Below are 13911 nucleotides of genomic sequence, written 5' to 3'. Positions count from 1 at the left end.
AAGAATTCTTAAAAGTTAAAGAAAGAGATAATTAAAAGAACGAAAAATTGTTTTAAAAATCAAGTAGGGAAGTAGAGGTTAAATTGGGAAAAGAAATGAGAGATATGCAAGAAAATTATGAAAAGAGAATAATTAGTTCTGTAAAAGAAGTACAAAAATATTAAAGAAAATAACTCCTTAAAAATCAGAATTGACCAAATGGTAAAAGAGAAACAAAACAATACTAAGGAAAATAACTCCTTATAAAGTATAGTTGAATGCAGATAGCATCTTCCTTCATAGGTTCTTTGCAGTTAATATATAATAGGCAAAATGGCTTAGTTGCTCAAAGTTGTTCTTCAAACAGTATTGCTGTTACTGTATACAATGTTCTCTTGGTTCTTCTTATTTCAGTCTTCATTATTTTGTGCAAGTCCTTCCATGATTTTCTAAGATCACCAAGCTCATCATTTCTTGTAGTACAGTAGCACTCAATCATGATCATATACCATGACTTGTTCAGTCATTTCCCAATTGATGGGCATCCCTTCAATTTTCAGGTCATTGCCATCACAAGGAGAGTTGCTAGAAATATTTTAGAACATTTAACTTCTTTTCCTTTTAATCCTAATCATCTTTGGAAACTGACCTAATAGTGGTATGGCTGGGTCAAAGGGTATAGGCACTTTAATAACTCTTTGGGCATAATTCTAGATTGCTCTTCAAAATGGTTGGATCAGTTCCCAGTTCTATCAACAGTGAATTAGTGTCCCATTTTTTCCACAATTGTACATAATAGATTACAGTTTCATGTGCAATCTTTTTTTTCCTATTCTACTATGTTATAGAAATTCTTGTTTTATTAAGCTCAGAATAAAATAAATAAAAATTTAAAAAGTAGAATAGGCAAACAGAAGCTAATGATTCCACAAGACATCAGGAAACAATAAAACAAATTTTAAAAAACTGAAAAAAAAGAAAAGGATATGTAAAATATTTCATAGGAAAAAAAAAAAAGCCTGACCTGGGAAATAGATTGAGAAGAGATAATTTAAGAATCATTGGACTACTTGAAAGTCATGAATAAAAAAAGACCTCAGACAGCACATCTCAAAAAAATTGTAAAGGAAAAGTACTCAGTTATCTTTGAACCAGAAGGCAAGGTAGAAATTGAAAGGATCCACTGATCATCTCCTGAAAGAAATCCCATAATGAAAGATCCCAGGAATTTTATAGTCAAAATACAGAACTTCCAGTTCAAGGAGAAAATAGTAAAAGTAGACAAAACAAACAATAATTCAGACACTGTGGAGCCACAATCAAGATCACACAAGATTTAGAAGTTAGCACCATTCTGGAAAGCAATTTGGAACTATGCCCCCAAAGCCATTAAATTGCAGATATTTTTTGACTCACCAATATTGCTACTAGGTCTATATTTTAAAAGAGATGAAAGAAAAAGGAAAAAGACCCATCTGTACAAAATATTTATAGTGGCTTTTTTTTTTTTTGTGGTGGCAAAGAATCTGAGGAGATGCCCTCTATTGGGGAATGGCTGAACAAGTTACGGTATATGAATGTGATGGAATACTGTCATGCTATGAGAAGTGATTGCAAGAATGGTTTCAGAGATCTTGGAAGACTTTCATGCAAAATGAAGTGAGCAGGACTAGGAGAACTGTCTGGATAGTGACAGCATTATTGTAAATATCATCAGCTGTGAAAGACTTTCTCACTCTGATCAACACAAATGACCCACCACAATTCCAAAGGACTCATGATGAAAAGTTCTCTACATCCTCAGAGAACTGATGGAATCAGAGTGCAGATTGAAGTCTATTTTTCTCTTTTTTTTCCTTCAGAATATGCCTAATAGGGAATTTGTTTTGCATGACTTCATATTTGTAATGGGTTTTGTATTTCTTGCCTTCTTTATGGGTCAGGATGGGTGGGGGGAGAGACTCTGGAACTGAAAATAAAATAAAATTTAATTAAATTTTAAAAATAATAGGGTTGCCAGGAAAGGAAAGTGAAAATAAAAGAAAACTACCCAGTTTGGGCTAAGGTGTAACAGAATTGGTTATGCTATTCTCAGGCCTAGTTCAGTCTGTGCAATTAATTGTCTAGGTAGGGAACTTCTATGTTGGTGGGCCTACCCCAGAAGACCAAGATGTTGTCCCAGAACACCCTGCAGGTGATTCAGAATTTGCCTTGCTTGGACTCAGTTCGCATACTCATTGTTGGCTAGATAGAAAGTCTTGATTTCTGGTCACATACTTTATCACTAAATGGTGAGCTATCTTTCTTCCCTGTGCTTAAAGATGAGTGGGGTCTGAGGGCTTCTGCAGGATGGTGGGGTTCATCACCTGGGAACTTGTTTCCCCACTAAAATTCATAAACAATACATCCCATTTTTCCTCACTCTGACCACAGGGAATTGTTAGCTTTTGCCCAACTAGTCTGCAAGTCTCCCCGAATGCAGAGCTGAATACCTAAAGCACAGCTGCATCCAGACCATCTGGGAGTATCTGGGAAGGCCAGTGCACTCAGGCCTGCTCTGGGATTAAGGAGAGAACTCAGCAACTCTGGCCCAGAACAGGAGGTAGAGCAGGACACTTTTCTGTTTTATGCAAAATGCAATTTGATAACCTTTAGCGATAGCCCTCCAGAGAATAACAGGAACTTTACTCCTGAATTTTAAGAACTTTTAAATCCGCTGAAGTCAAAGAGCTGACTCTTAGCAGGACTGATGAATAATTCAAGGCCCCGGATCTCTAGCAAGGTTTGAGCCCAGTTTGGGAAGGGAAAATCTGATGGGTTGCCATAGCAGCTGGTGTCTCCCTGGAAAAGTTTTCTGTTCTTCTGTCCCTTGCCATCCTCCTGGCATGGGTTCCACGTGGCTGATGCATGAGGGAAGGGGCTATGTCACTCTTTAGCCAATGGGATGGTTGAAATCTTAGCCAAAGTGGAGCTGGAGGAAGTTCTGAGTTGAGGAAAGAAGAAAAATGACTATAGACAATTGACTCTGTGGTATTTGCATGGAAAAGGGAGGAGGACTGGGAAAAGAGGGTGATTGTTGCCAAAGAGAAAGGGACTGGGACAGCTGGTTGTGCTGGCTGTGGATCCCTTGGACTAAATCTACCATGACTTGGGAGGAAGAGAAAAACACCTTCTACCAGCCTGAGCTTGGTGGCACCTGGTTTCTTAATCGGATTTTCAAATACACATTCTCTTCCCTAGAGGCAAATTCTAATTTTCTTTTCCTAAGTGTCCCTCTCCTTTGGAATACTCATGCTGATTAATACCTTCAGATTTGTTCAATTCAAATCAACTCAGGGAACAAAATGAAAGTCTCTGGCCTCAAAGAGTTTACAGGGATTCAACCTGTGCAGAAGTGTTGCCAAGAAAGGAAAATGGGATTCGACCTGTGCAGAAGCTAATAAGCACAAAGGCTTACAAAGTAATTTAAAGAGAGAGAATCAGAAAAAGATTCTAAGGGGCAGAAGTAGCACCTGAGTGGGGTTTTGAAGGAAGTAAGCAATTATCTGAGCAGATGTGAGTGGGAGGGCATTCCCAGAACAGGAGGGAGAATGGGTGCCAAAGCACTGATGTGGGAGAGTTGTCCTGAGTGGGGCAACAGCTGTCAGGGTCATCTGACTGCAATAGAGAGTGTGTAGGTGAAAGGGGGTGATGTCGTCTACTTAAGATTACAATTCAATGCCACTTGAAATTGTCAGATCAGATCCTTTAGTTGTATATGGAGCTAAATGGCTACATTTGCAAATCAGTTCATTTAGAAAAGATATTTATCAAATATCATTCAGATTTTGGTGTTTAAATCCAATTATTGTTTGTGTTAATGGATCGTATCACGTAGAGGAATAGTTATTAGAAAGCCCTGGAGTGTGTATGGTACAATGTTTTTATTTATTTGCTTATTTTTAGTTTTCAACATTCACTTCCATAAGATTTTGAATTCCAAATTTTCTTCCCCTTCTTCCCCTTCCCTCATGCCAAGATGGTGCACAATGTGATATAGGTTCTACATATACATTCATATTAAACATATTTTCACATTAGTCATGTTGTAAAGAAGAACCAGAACCATTGGGAGGAACCCTGAGAAAGAAGAAACAAAACAAGAAAAAAAGAGGGAGTGAATAGTGTACTTCAATCTGCATTCAGACTCCAGAGTTCTTTCTCCGGATGTGGATAGCATTTTCCATCATAAGTCTTTTGGAATTGTCTCAGATCCTTGCATTGCTGAGAAAGAGGTAAGTCTATGAAAATTAGTCATTGAACAGTATGGCTGGTCCTGTTCTCCTGGTTCTGCTCACTTCACTCAGCATCAGTTCCTTGAAGTCTTTCCAGTTTTTTCTGAAGTCTGCCTGCTTATCATTTTTTTTTTTCTTTTTGGAAGGGGGAGGGCAGGGCAATTGGGGTTAAGTGATTTGCCCAAGGTTATACAACTAGTAAATGTTAAGTGTCTGAGGCTGGATTTCGCTATGCCACCTATGCTCATCATTTCTTATGGAACAATAGTATTCCAATCTATTCGTATACCATAACTTGTTCAGTTATTCCACAATTGATGGGCATTCCCTCAGTTCCCAATTCTTAGTGCAATGTTGTATTAGATCAGCTTAATATCTCATGGAAACTCTCAAAATAAAAAGGTCCATGTGAGGAGCCACCTTTTTGTCCTGAGTCTCAGTTTCCTCAGCTGAAAAATGAAAAAATTGACTAGATGTCTTCTATGGCCTCTTTCAGCTCTAATTTGTGGGAATCTCTAAACCTTTACATGATAGTTTCTGTTCCACAATCATGCAAACAATGTTTATTGTGTCTGCCTCTGACCCAGCACCACACAAGTTTCTTTCTTTCCACAAATTCTTCACCCAGTAAAACATAGAAAAGGGTAAGGTATGTGTGTGTGTGAAGGGGGAGGGGAAGCAGGGGAATAGGGAGGGAGAGAAGGTTCTGAGGAGGGAGGCAAATAAAACTAAATGTTAATGGAAATTCCAGGGAACATTTTATCTCTTCATGGGAAACTAAGCCAGCAGCATTATAGAATTTAGCCCAAGCTTTCTTACACAAGGAAGAGAGGCGGCCAAATCCGAGCCTTGCTCAAGATGAGGGAGTGGGCGTTGATCTCAATATATCCCTCACTAATCCCCAGCAACATTCCCCCAAATTCAAGGCAGGCCAACAGCTGTGGATGTGTAAATCCCACTAATTGAGTCAACCCTTTCCAAGTGTTTTAGATTCATTCTCTGGGAGTGAGGGGCACTAACTTCCTGGCCACCAGGAAACCATGTGGGACATTATTCAGAAAAAAAACAGGGATTGCTAAACTGTCCTTAGGGGTGGGAGTGGGGCTTTGCCAAAACTTTGGGTCTCCCCAAACCTTGATATACAGTGATAGATGTGGGATAAGGTATATACCGTTGAGAAAGCCTCTAGACTAAGGGAGAGGCCCAAGAGGGGCCTTGGGAAAGGGTTCCATCAACCCCCAGTCATAACTTACTCCCAGTCTGAAATGTCTTCAAGTCCTTCATTAATTCATTTAATAAGTATTTGAATATTTATCATATTTAATGCTCTGTGGTATATAGTAGAGAGGCATAGAAAGGGGGTAGGGACTAGACTATAAGAACTAATTCAATTCCATTCAATCGTGTGTGTGTGTGTGTGTGTGTGTGTGTGTGTACACACACACTTTCTCTTTCTGCTGTGTTCAAATATTGTAGATACAAAGATTTGGAAAAAGTGATCTTTTGCATAGGGAGTTTATAGTCTAGTGGGGGAAGACAGAACACAAATAAGCTTGCCACATGGTAGAATGGGATAAGGACAAGGGATGGTTTATACTGAGTGCTATGAGAAATGTGTAGAAGGACAGATCATTGGCAGCGGGGGTAACCAAGGAAGGCTTCATGGAGTTGTATATGAGCTAGGGAAGTATTCAGGCAACTACGTTGTGCAGTGGGCAGACTGCTAGGCCTGGAATCAGGAAGACTCGTCTTCCTGACTTCAAAGCTGGCCTCAGACACTTATTGCCTGTGTGATTCTGGACAAGTCACTTAACCCTGTTTGCTCCAGGCCCTCATCTGTAAAATGAACTAGAGAAGAAAGTGGCAAACCACTCCAGTCTCTTTGCCAAGAAAACCCCAAATGGGGTCATGAAGAGTCAGACACAACTGAGCGAGAACAGAGAGGTGTGTACATTACTTGAGACAAGCACTCATTTTGATGTGGCTTTATTTTGTGACAGAAATGGTCATATGTGTGTGCTTTTACTGACACAAGGGGAGGGGTCCTTAATCGAGTCTCAACTTTTTTTTTTTTTAAGCAATTGGGGTTAAGTAACTTGCTCAAGGTTACACAGCCAGTTATTTCTGGGTGGTGCTAAGTATCTGCATCCAGATTTGATCCCCGGGTCATCCCAACACTGGAGCCGATGCTCTTACTCGCTGAGCCACCTGGCCGCCCCTCAAGTCTCAACTTCTAAAATTATTTACTAACTGTATAATATCACTGGTTTCCTTTGTAGTGCTATGATTTTGTTTTATGCATTTAAAAGCATTATTCTTAGAAGGGTTACATAAGCTTCATTTGACTGCCAAAGGGACTCATGTCACAAAAGAGGTTGAGAACTTTGCTCTAGGGTGACCCAAAACATCTGGCCTTGACCAGATGAAACTGGATTGAGCTGGTTACCCTACCTTTAAGGAATTTTCCATCATTTAAGGGTTGGATTTAGTGCCACACACATGTGTTTAATTGTTGTGGTTTTAATTCTATTGTTTCTAAAAATTGGTTCCACTCCAATGAAATGGGCAGAAGTTACAGTAGCTCTTAAGAAGTGCATTTCAATGAATATTAGAGATGTTGTGGCAGCTGTGGGGAAATTAAACATTTCAAAGATCATTTAAGACCGCAGTAAAACAGGATCAACAATCTTACTGAGCTACAAAAAACAGAAACAAAATCCATTGACAAGAATTGTCAATATATTGATGCAGGCTAGCCTAATTACCAGAAAGCAAGCAAAGACATTCAGAGGCACCTAGATACTGGAGGGGTTATTACTGATTTCTAAGAATAACAAAAATGGGGGGAATGGATGCTAACAGTTATCATGAAGGGAAAAAAAGGTTGGTCATGCACAAGACAATACAAAGAGTGGAGTACTAAAGATTGGAAAGGCAATTTTTTATTGATAGAACTCACTTTTTTCATTTATTTTTTTTTTAAAGCAATTGGGGTTAAGTAACTTGCTCAAGGTTACACGGCCAGTTATTATCTCTGGGTGTGGTGCTGAGTATCTGAGCCCGGATTTGATCCAGGTCATTCCGACACTGGAGCCGGTGCTCTTACTCGCTGAGCCACCCGGCCGCCCCTAAGCAATTGGGGTTAAGTAACTTGCTCAAGGTTACACGGCCAGGTGTTTCTGGATGGGTGCTAAGTGTCTGAGCCCGGGATTCGATCTCCAGGTGTTCTCAACACTGGAGCCGGTGCTCTTACTCACTGTGCTACCTGGCCGCCCCCACTTTTTTCATTTAAAGCTATCCTGAAACCATTATCAGAAGTCCAAGTGAACCTGTAAGATTTGCCCATCTTCATCAGATTGCAAAACATCCAAAAATGTTTGAGATTTTGCAGTAGACCAAAAAGTTTTCTTTCTTTCTTTTTTTTTTTTTTGCTTTTTGGAGGGCAATTGGGGTTAAGTTACTTGCCCAAAGTCACACAGCTAGTAAGTGTGTCAAGTGTCTGAGGTTGGATTTGAACTCAGGTCCTTCTGACTCCAGGGCCCGTGCTGTATTCACTGCACCACCTAGCCACCCCTACCTAAAAGTTTTGAGGGAATGATAGATATATTGACATACTGAGAAGTAAGTAGAATCATTCTAGAATTACAGAAATTGACAAATGGGAATGGAATATGGCCACATAACCTTGTCCCATGTTGAATATGATAAAAAGTCAATAAATGTTTTCTAAGATATGGTGAGAAACATATTTCAGTGGCCTGAGAATTCTCTTGAGTTATATCTCATTGAAAACTTTTGAGCTGTAATCTAGGCTATATTTGGACAAATGGATTATGTATCAAAGGTACACTTAATATCTAATGTGATAAAAATGTGGTTTGATGATGAAAGATCCGGTCAACATTTTGTGAGCTCTTTGTTAAGTCTTGCAAAACAAGTGATTGCAGCAAAAAAAAAGGACATTTCACATTAATTCACATTCACATTTTTGATGACATAAAAAGTCATTAAGGTTTATCGTATATTGATTAATTGCTTTGTCCCAAGCAATTTGTACCCTTGTGTAGACCTTGAGAGGGGGGTAGGTGGGCTTCTGGGAAGCAACGTTGTGAGGGAGGGAACTGTTGAACAGAGGCCCCGCCCCCCGGCCATAGTTTATCCCTTCTTCAATATCCCATTTTCACTTAAAACACAACAGCTAAAACTGTTTTTCTAACCTCCCCAGTGGTTTTGGATGCTGTCACCATCACCGACACCTGATGTCACTTCTGATTCCCTTTCTCTCCTTGTCTAATCACTTACCAAAGCCTATACATTTTTCCTTTTAATGTCTTTTGGATTTATTTCTTCTTCCCTTTCCTACTGCTACCACCCTTGTCCTACACCTCTTCTCATGCCTGAATCACTTGTTCCCCCATTTACTTTCCCTGACTAATACTTTCTTTTGCCTTTCTCCTATATATCCTTTTACCACTACCAGATAATCTTCCTAAATCACTAATATCAGTGTGTCACTCAATCCTTAAGAATTTCTAAGATCTTGGGGCAGCTAGGTGGCACAGTGGATAGAGCACTGACACTGGAAATCCAGCCTATGACACTTACCAACTGTGCGACCCTGGGCAAGTCACTTAACTCTAATTACCTCCAAAAAAGAATGTATAAGATTTCTCTATTGTTTATTGGTCCTCTCTGAAAATGAAGGATGAACAGCAATAATAATCGTTTATTGGATTAAATCCAAACTCTTCATCCCAGCATTTAAGACTTTCGTAATTCCCCTCCACCTATTCAGACTTAATGATTACTATTCTCCAGTGAACCCCAAGGTGGACTGTCCTTTCAACTGTCCAAAAAGACTAAACATTTCCATTTCCACACACCTTTGTTCATGCTTTCCTCCCATCCGAAGTGCCTTCTCTCCTTTTTCACACATTCAAATCACACCATTCCTTCACACCTTCTTCAAGAGCTACTTTCTAATACTTTTTCTGTCCAAAAGGAGGGAGCCTGGATCAGATGATCTTTCAAGGTCCATTGAAACACTAGAATCTCTCATTCTTCTTCCATAAAGTCCCCCCTTCTTAAACCTCACCTATAAAGATCTTTCCCTACTCTCAGTTGCATTGTGAGTCAGAAATACACAGTTTAATATTTGATCATATCTTAAATTATACTATCATTGATACAAACAAGGATGATGATGATGTTCTTCATAACTTACATTTGTATAATGGTTGATAGTCATAGAATGCTTTCTTACACATCATCTCATTTGTTCTTCACAATAATGCTTTTATCATTATCCCTGTCTCACATAGGAGACAGGGGCAACTATGTGTTCAAATCTGGCCTCAGATACTTCCTAGTTGTGTGACATTGGGTAAGTCATTAACACTGTTTGCCTCAATTTCTTCAGCTGTAAAATAAGCTGGGGAAGGAGAACACAAACCATTCTAGTATCTTTGCCAAGAAAACCCCAAATAGGATCACAAAGAGTTGTACACGACAGATGACTGAACAACAATGCATATGAGATAATGGAGGAATTTCCGAGCGTTCTAATCATCCTAAACTTGTCCAGGACTGCACAACCAGTAGGGGGGCAGAAATAGAACAAGAACCCAGATCTGCAATGGTAAGTTTTGTTTTCTCTCAACTGTACTCCCTTAGTTGCTAAACCCACATGAACCTCGCCTCCCCCACTATAGTGCAGTATCCTTAAGAGAAGTCATGACGTGTTTTCATTCTTTTGTATCCCGCCATAGTACCCAGTGTACTGCAGAGTACATAGTAATCCCTAAGAAATGCTATCATTCAACTATTGGACTGGAGAGTTTACGGTGAATGAGTTGCATTCACTTCTATGAGCACTTATTGAGTAAGAACATGGCTTTTCCTTCTCCTTTCCCACCACAAGGCTGTACACTCCTGACCTCTCCCCTCTCAAATGTCAATGTATTGAGGAGACAGACAATGTTACTCATCTGATGGCTGCCACAGGGCATTGTCTAATCCGATGTCTCTTCTCAACCATCTTCTTTCTTTCCTATCAGGAGCACATAGGATCAGAGGAGTAGTTATTTTTGTTTTCTGTCCTTCATTTCCAATGAGGAACAATGATGTCACAGGTGATGTCTTGACTTGTATTCGAATTGGATTTAAGTGAGGCAGAGCTGCACAAAGTTGTCAGCCTCATTCTCCCTTCCAGAGCCCTTGAAGTCCAGTCACGATGACTGGCAATGACCTGGGATGTAGTGGATGACCTTGCTGTCTTTGATGTTTGACCAAACTCTAAGCACTTCACAGCACCTGCTTTAGCCAACTTAATAGACATTGGAACAAATTATTCTCATCTACTCATTCAGGCAGGGGAAGTACTTGGGGTAGACATTTCCTATCAGAAGATGTAAAACTTGTAAGAACTTTAGAAATCATGGTCTAACACTTTTATTTTATAGGTAAGGAAACTGAAACTAGTAAGGTATAGATCTCTTCTTTTTTTAAGATACGTTTTTAATGATATCTTTTCTTTTTACAACACCTACGTTTCCCTCTCCCTTCTATTCCCCATGAGAGCAATGAAGAGAAAGCATTTATAAGGAAGAGTAAAAAAGAGGGGAAAAACAGTTAAGCAAATCTAAGTGATGTATGAGAAAAGTCTGATATTATGTACAGTGTTTCAGAACAATAGTCCTCCACCTCTTTCAAGAAGTTAAGGATAGGTAGGTGCCTTCACCCTATCTCTTCTTTGAGTCCTTCTCTTTCTTTCACTGCTCATAGAATAGCTAATCTCACCTCCTTTTCACCGACACAAATTCTTATCAACCTCTTCTGTCTTTTTCAGCTCTTGCCAAATTACACTTAGTACAATTTCTCTTACTGTGTTTCCCCGATAATAAGACACTGTCTTATTAATTTTTTGGACAGAAAAACACCAGAGGGCTTATTTTCAGGGGAGGGCTTATTTTAATGAACATTGACAGCAATTTTAATAAACAGGCAAATGTGAACAAAAAAATGTACCTTTATTCAATAAGCAAATCACTGGGGAAGAACAGGATGACGTGCTCACTGCTGCAGCTCTGATTGGATGCAGCTCGGAGCGCGGCGTGCGTTTCACCCGGGGGGGGGAGGGGACAGTGCATACAGAGGGTACCGTAATGTAGCGTGTAGCGCAGGGGATCACCTTCACTGCAGTAGCAATCTCAATAGGGCTTATTTTCGGGGGAGGGCTTATTTTAGAGGACTCTTACACAGTAAGGGGAGGGCTTATTTTCAGGATAGGTCTTATTATCAGGGAAACACAAGTACTTACTTTTTCCATTTCTCTACTCTGAAGGAAAAAAAAACCCACAACTTATTGATGCCTTTTATCTTTATAGCATAATCTTAAAAAAAAAAAGGGAACTCCATTCTCCCCTGTTTCCCATTCACTTGAATCTTTTCCATGTAACAAAGAAATGCTCTCCACTGTATTAATGGAGCAAAACATATTTCTAATTAGGTTGATAAGTATTAGGATAATCCACTTATATCAGAAAAGAAAAGCCATACATATTTTGAAGTAAAATTAAAGAGCCAATGCTATTGTCTTTTAAAGCTTGAAAACACTAAAGATAGCCTTCAAAATCTCCACTAAATTCTCCTTGATCTTTAAACCTCTTTTTTTAATGAAGAATCAAGACCCCAAATAAAGTTTTTAAAACTTCTTTCTTGTCCAATATTACTGTGTTTTTGTTTTAGTTACTGATCTGCAATAATAGTTGCTAATAATATTCATTGTAAATAACCAGTGCTTTGGCTCCATTATGTGGCCTAGCCCCGGAACCTAACTATCATTTCTAATTATCTTCCATATTGTTTCTAGGGGGAAATGTTTTCCAGGAGCTAAACAATTGACTTCCAAGCTTAGATAAAATCAGATGAACTTATGGTGGTATAGACATAGACCAACTAACTCAACAAATTACCTTTTGGAATAAAGCCTATTTATAATTTGAGGCTGCTGTTAATATTGAAGGGTTGTAAATTCGGGTGCGTGGTGGGACTGATGTAGGCCAAAGATGCTATTAATTATAATGTAGTGGCCATTTATTTGTTTAACTTGACCCTGGGCCATCCTGCAGTTTCTGAACCCTTCAAACCATCTGGAACAACAATGCACAATGTTAAAATTCTCCCACTCTGTAATTAACATAGGAAGGATATACTTATTCTAGCTGCCCAGATTCAGACCCTCTGCTGTTGGAGAGAAGAGAGAGGGTGAAAGGCAACATAGACATTATCCCAAAGCCCTAAAGAATGGAGTTGAAAGAAAAAGTGTTGCATGGGGTGTAGATCAAAATCACAGCATTTCAGAAGATACTTCCTTGTAAGCTAACCTATATGACAGACTGTACTCTGAGCCCACTATCTCAGAGCTAGACCACTACATCTCTTCCATAAGTTTGCAGTGGGTACCTTGAGGGTTTTGGTGGTATCTCTTCTGGGGGTGTCATGGGCTTGAGTTTATGCTTCCCCCGCTGTTAGTCACCAGTGACTAGAACATAATTCCATTTAACAACTTAACATCAATTAGTTTTTGCAAAGAGATATTTAACTTGATGATAGTAATAATAAAAGAACATAAAATTCTCCCAACCCCTTAGAGCACACTTTTTCCTTATCCCATCTTCATCTCTGGAGAGATTGGGCTCAGATTAGGTCAGTTTCTATATAGAATTGATTCCACCAAGTTCACATCCAAATATCTTGTTACTATTATTGAAGAAGGATATCACAGGGTGAAGTCTGGACTCCCATATGAATCAGATTTAAGTGAGGCAGAGCTGCACAAAATAATTAGCCTCACTTTTTCTTCCAGAGTCATTGAAGTCCAGTGACGAGACAAAAGTGGCAGGACAACTGGCGATGGCCCAGGATGCAGTAGGTGACCTTGGTGTCTTCAATGCCTGACCAAGCTCTAAGCTCTCCACAGTACCTGCTTCAACCACCTTCATGGCCTCTAGAATGAATTGTTCTCATCCACTCATATGTGTCCATATTTGACATAAGTGATGGATGAATTTTCAACTCATTTACCACCGGGCTGGGTCCCAAAGGTCATTCCTCACTCTTCAGGACATCAATGCTGAGCTGACTCCACAACCTAGACCCTGGGACCAGGACACCCGCAAGTTCTCTCTCCTGACCTTTTGAAATCCACATGGTCATAGTCTCCAATCCTTTCATCTAAAATGGAAAAGAACAAATGCAGAGGCAGAGAGTGAGAGGCCTACTTAATCAGACCAAATGTCGGCCTCAGACAGGAGAAGGCTCAAGGAGTCTCTCCTAACGACATCACCTCTTTCTAAACTCTAACTAACTTACTAACACTAACTAAACTAAACTCTTACTAAACTCTAAACGCTAAAATCAGTGAAGGAGTCTTAACTACCGTGTTTCCCTGATAATAAGACACTGTCTTATTATTTTTCTTGGACAGAAAAATACCAGAGGGCTTATTTTCAGGGGAGGGCTTATTTTAATGAACATTGACAGCAAATTTAATAAACAGGTAAATGTGAACAAAAAAATGTACCTTTATTAAATAAGCAAATCACTGGGGAAGAACAGGATGACGCGCTCACTGCTGCAGCTCTGATTGGATGCAGCT

The 13911-nt window shown here is 39.5% G+C and overlaps 1 long non-coding RNA gene across 2 annotated transcripts in view; it reads left to right on the top strand.

Moving 5' to 3' along the window:
* LOC138167232 (uncharacterized) overlaps positions 1 to 13802 on the top strand; it is an 84215-nt gene extending 70413 nt beyond the window's left edge. The window contains exons 3-4 of one of the 2 annotated variants that reach the window (XR_011169833.1): positions 4060 to 4253; positions 13120 to 13802. This is a non-coding gene — a long non-coding RNA (uncharacterized lncRNA). The remainder of the gene's footprint in view (positions 1 to 4059; positions 4254 to 13119) is intronic. The other variant, XR_011169832.1, reaches the window with a different exon arrangement.
* Positions 13803 to 13911: the final 109 nt, after the last annotated feature.

This window comes from Petaurus breviceps, unplaced genomic scaffold (genome assembly GCF_028583685.1).
Source record: "Petaurus breviceps papuanus isolate PSGF00001 unplaced genomic scaffold, PetGlider_PUasm1.0 229, whole genome shotgun sequence".
Classification (NCBI taxonomy): Eukaryota; Metazoa; Chordata; class Mammalia; order Diprotodontia; family Petauridae; genus Petaurus; species Petaurus breviceps.
The sequence above is the reverse complement of the archived record's forward strand: the minus strand, read 5'-3'. Positions and strand labels throughout refer to the sequence as shown.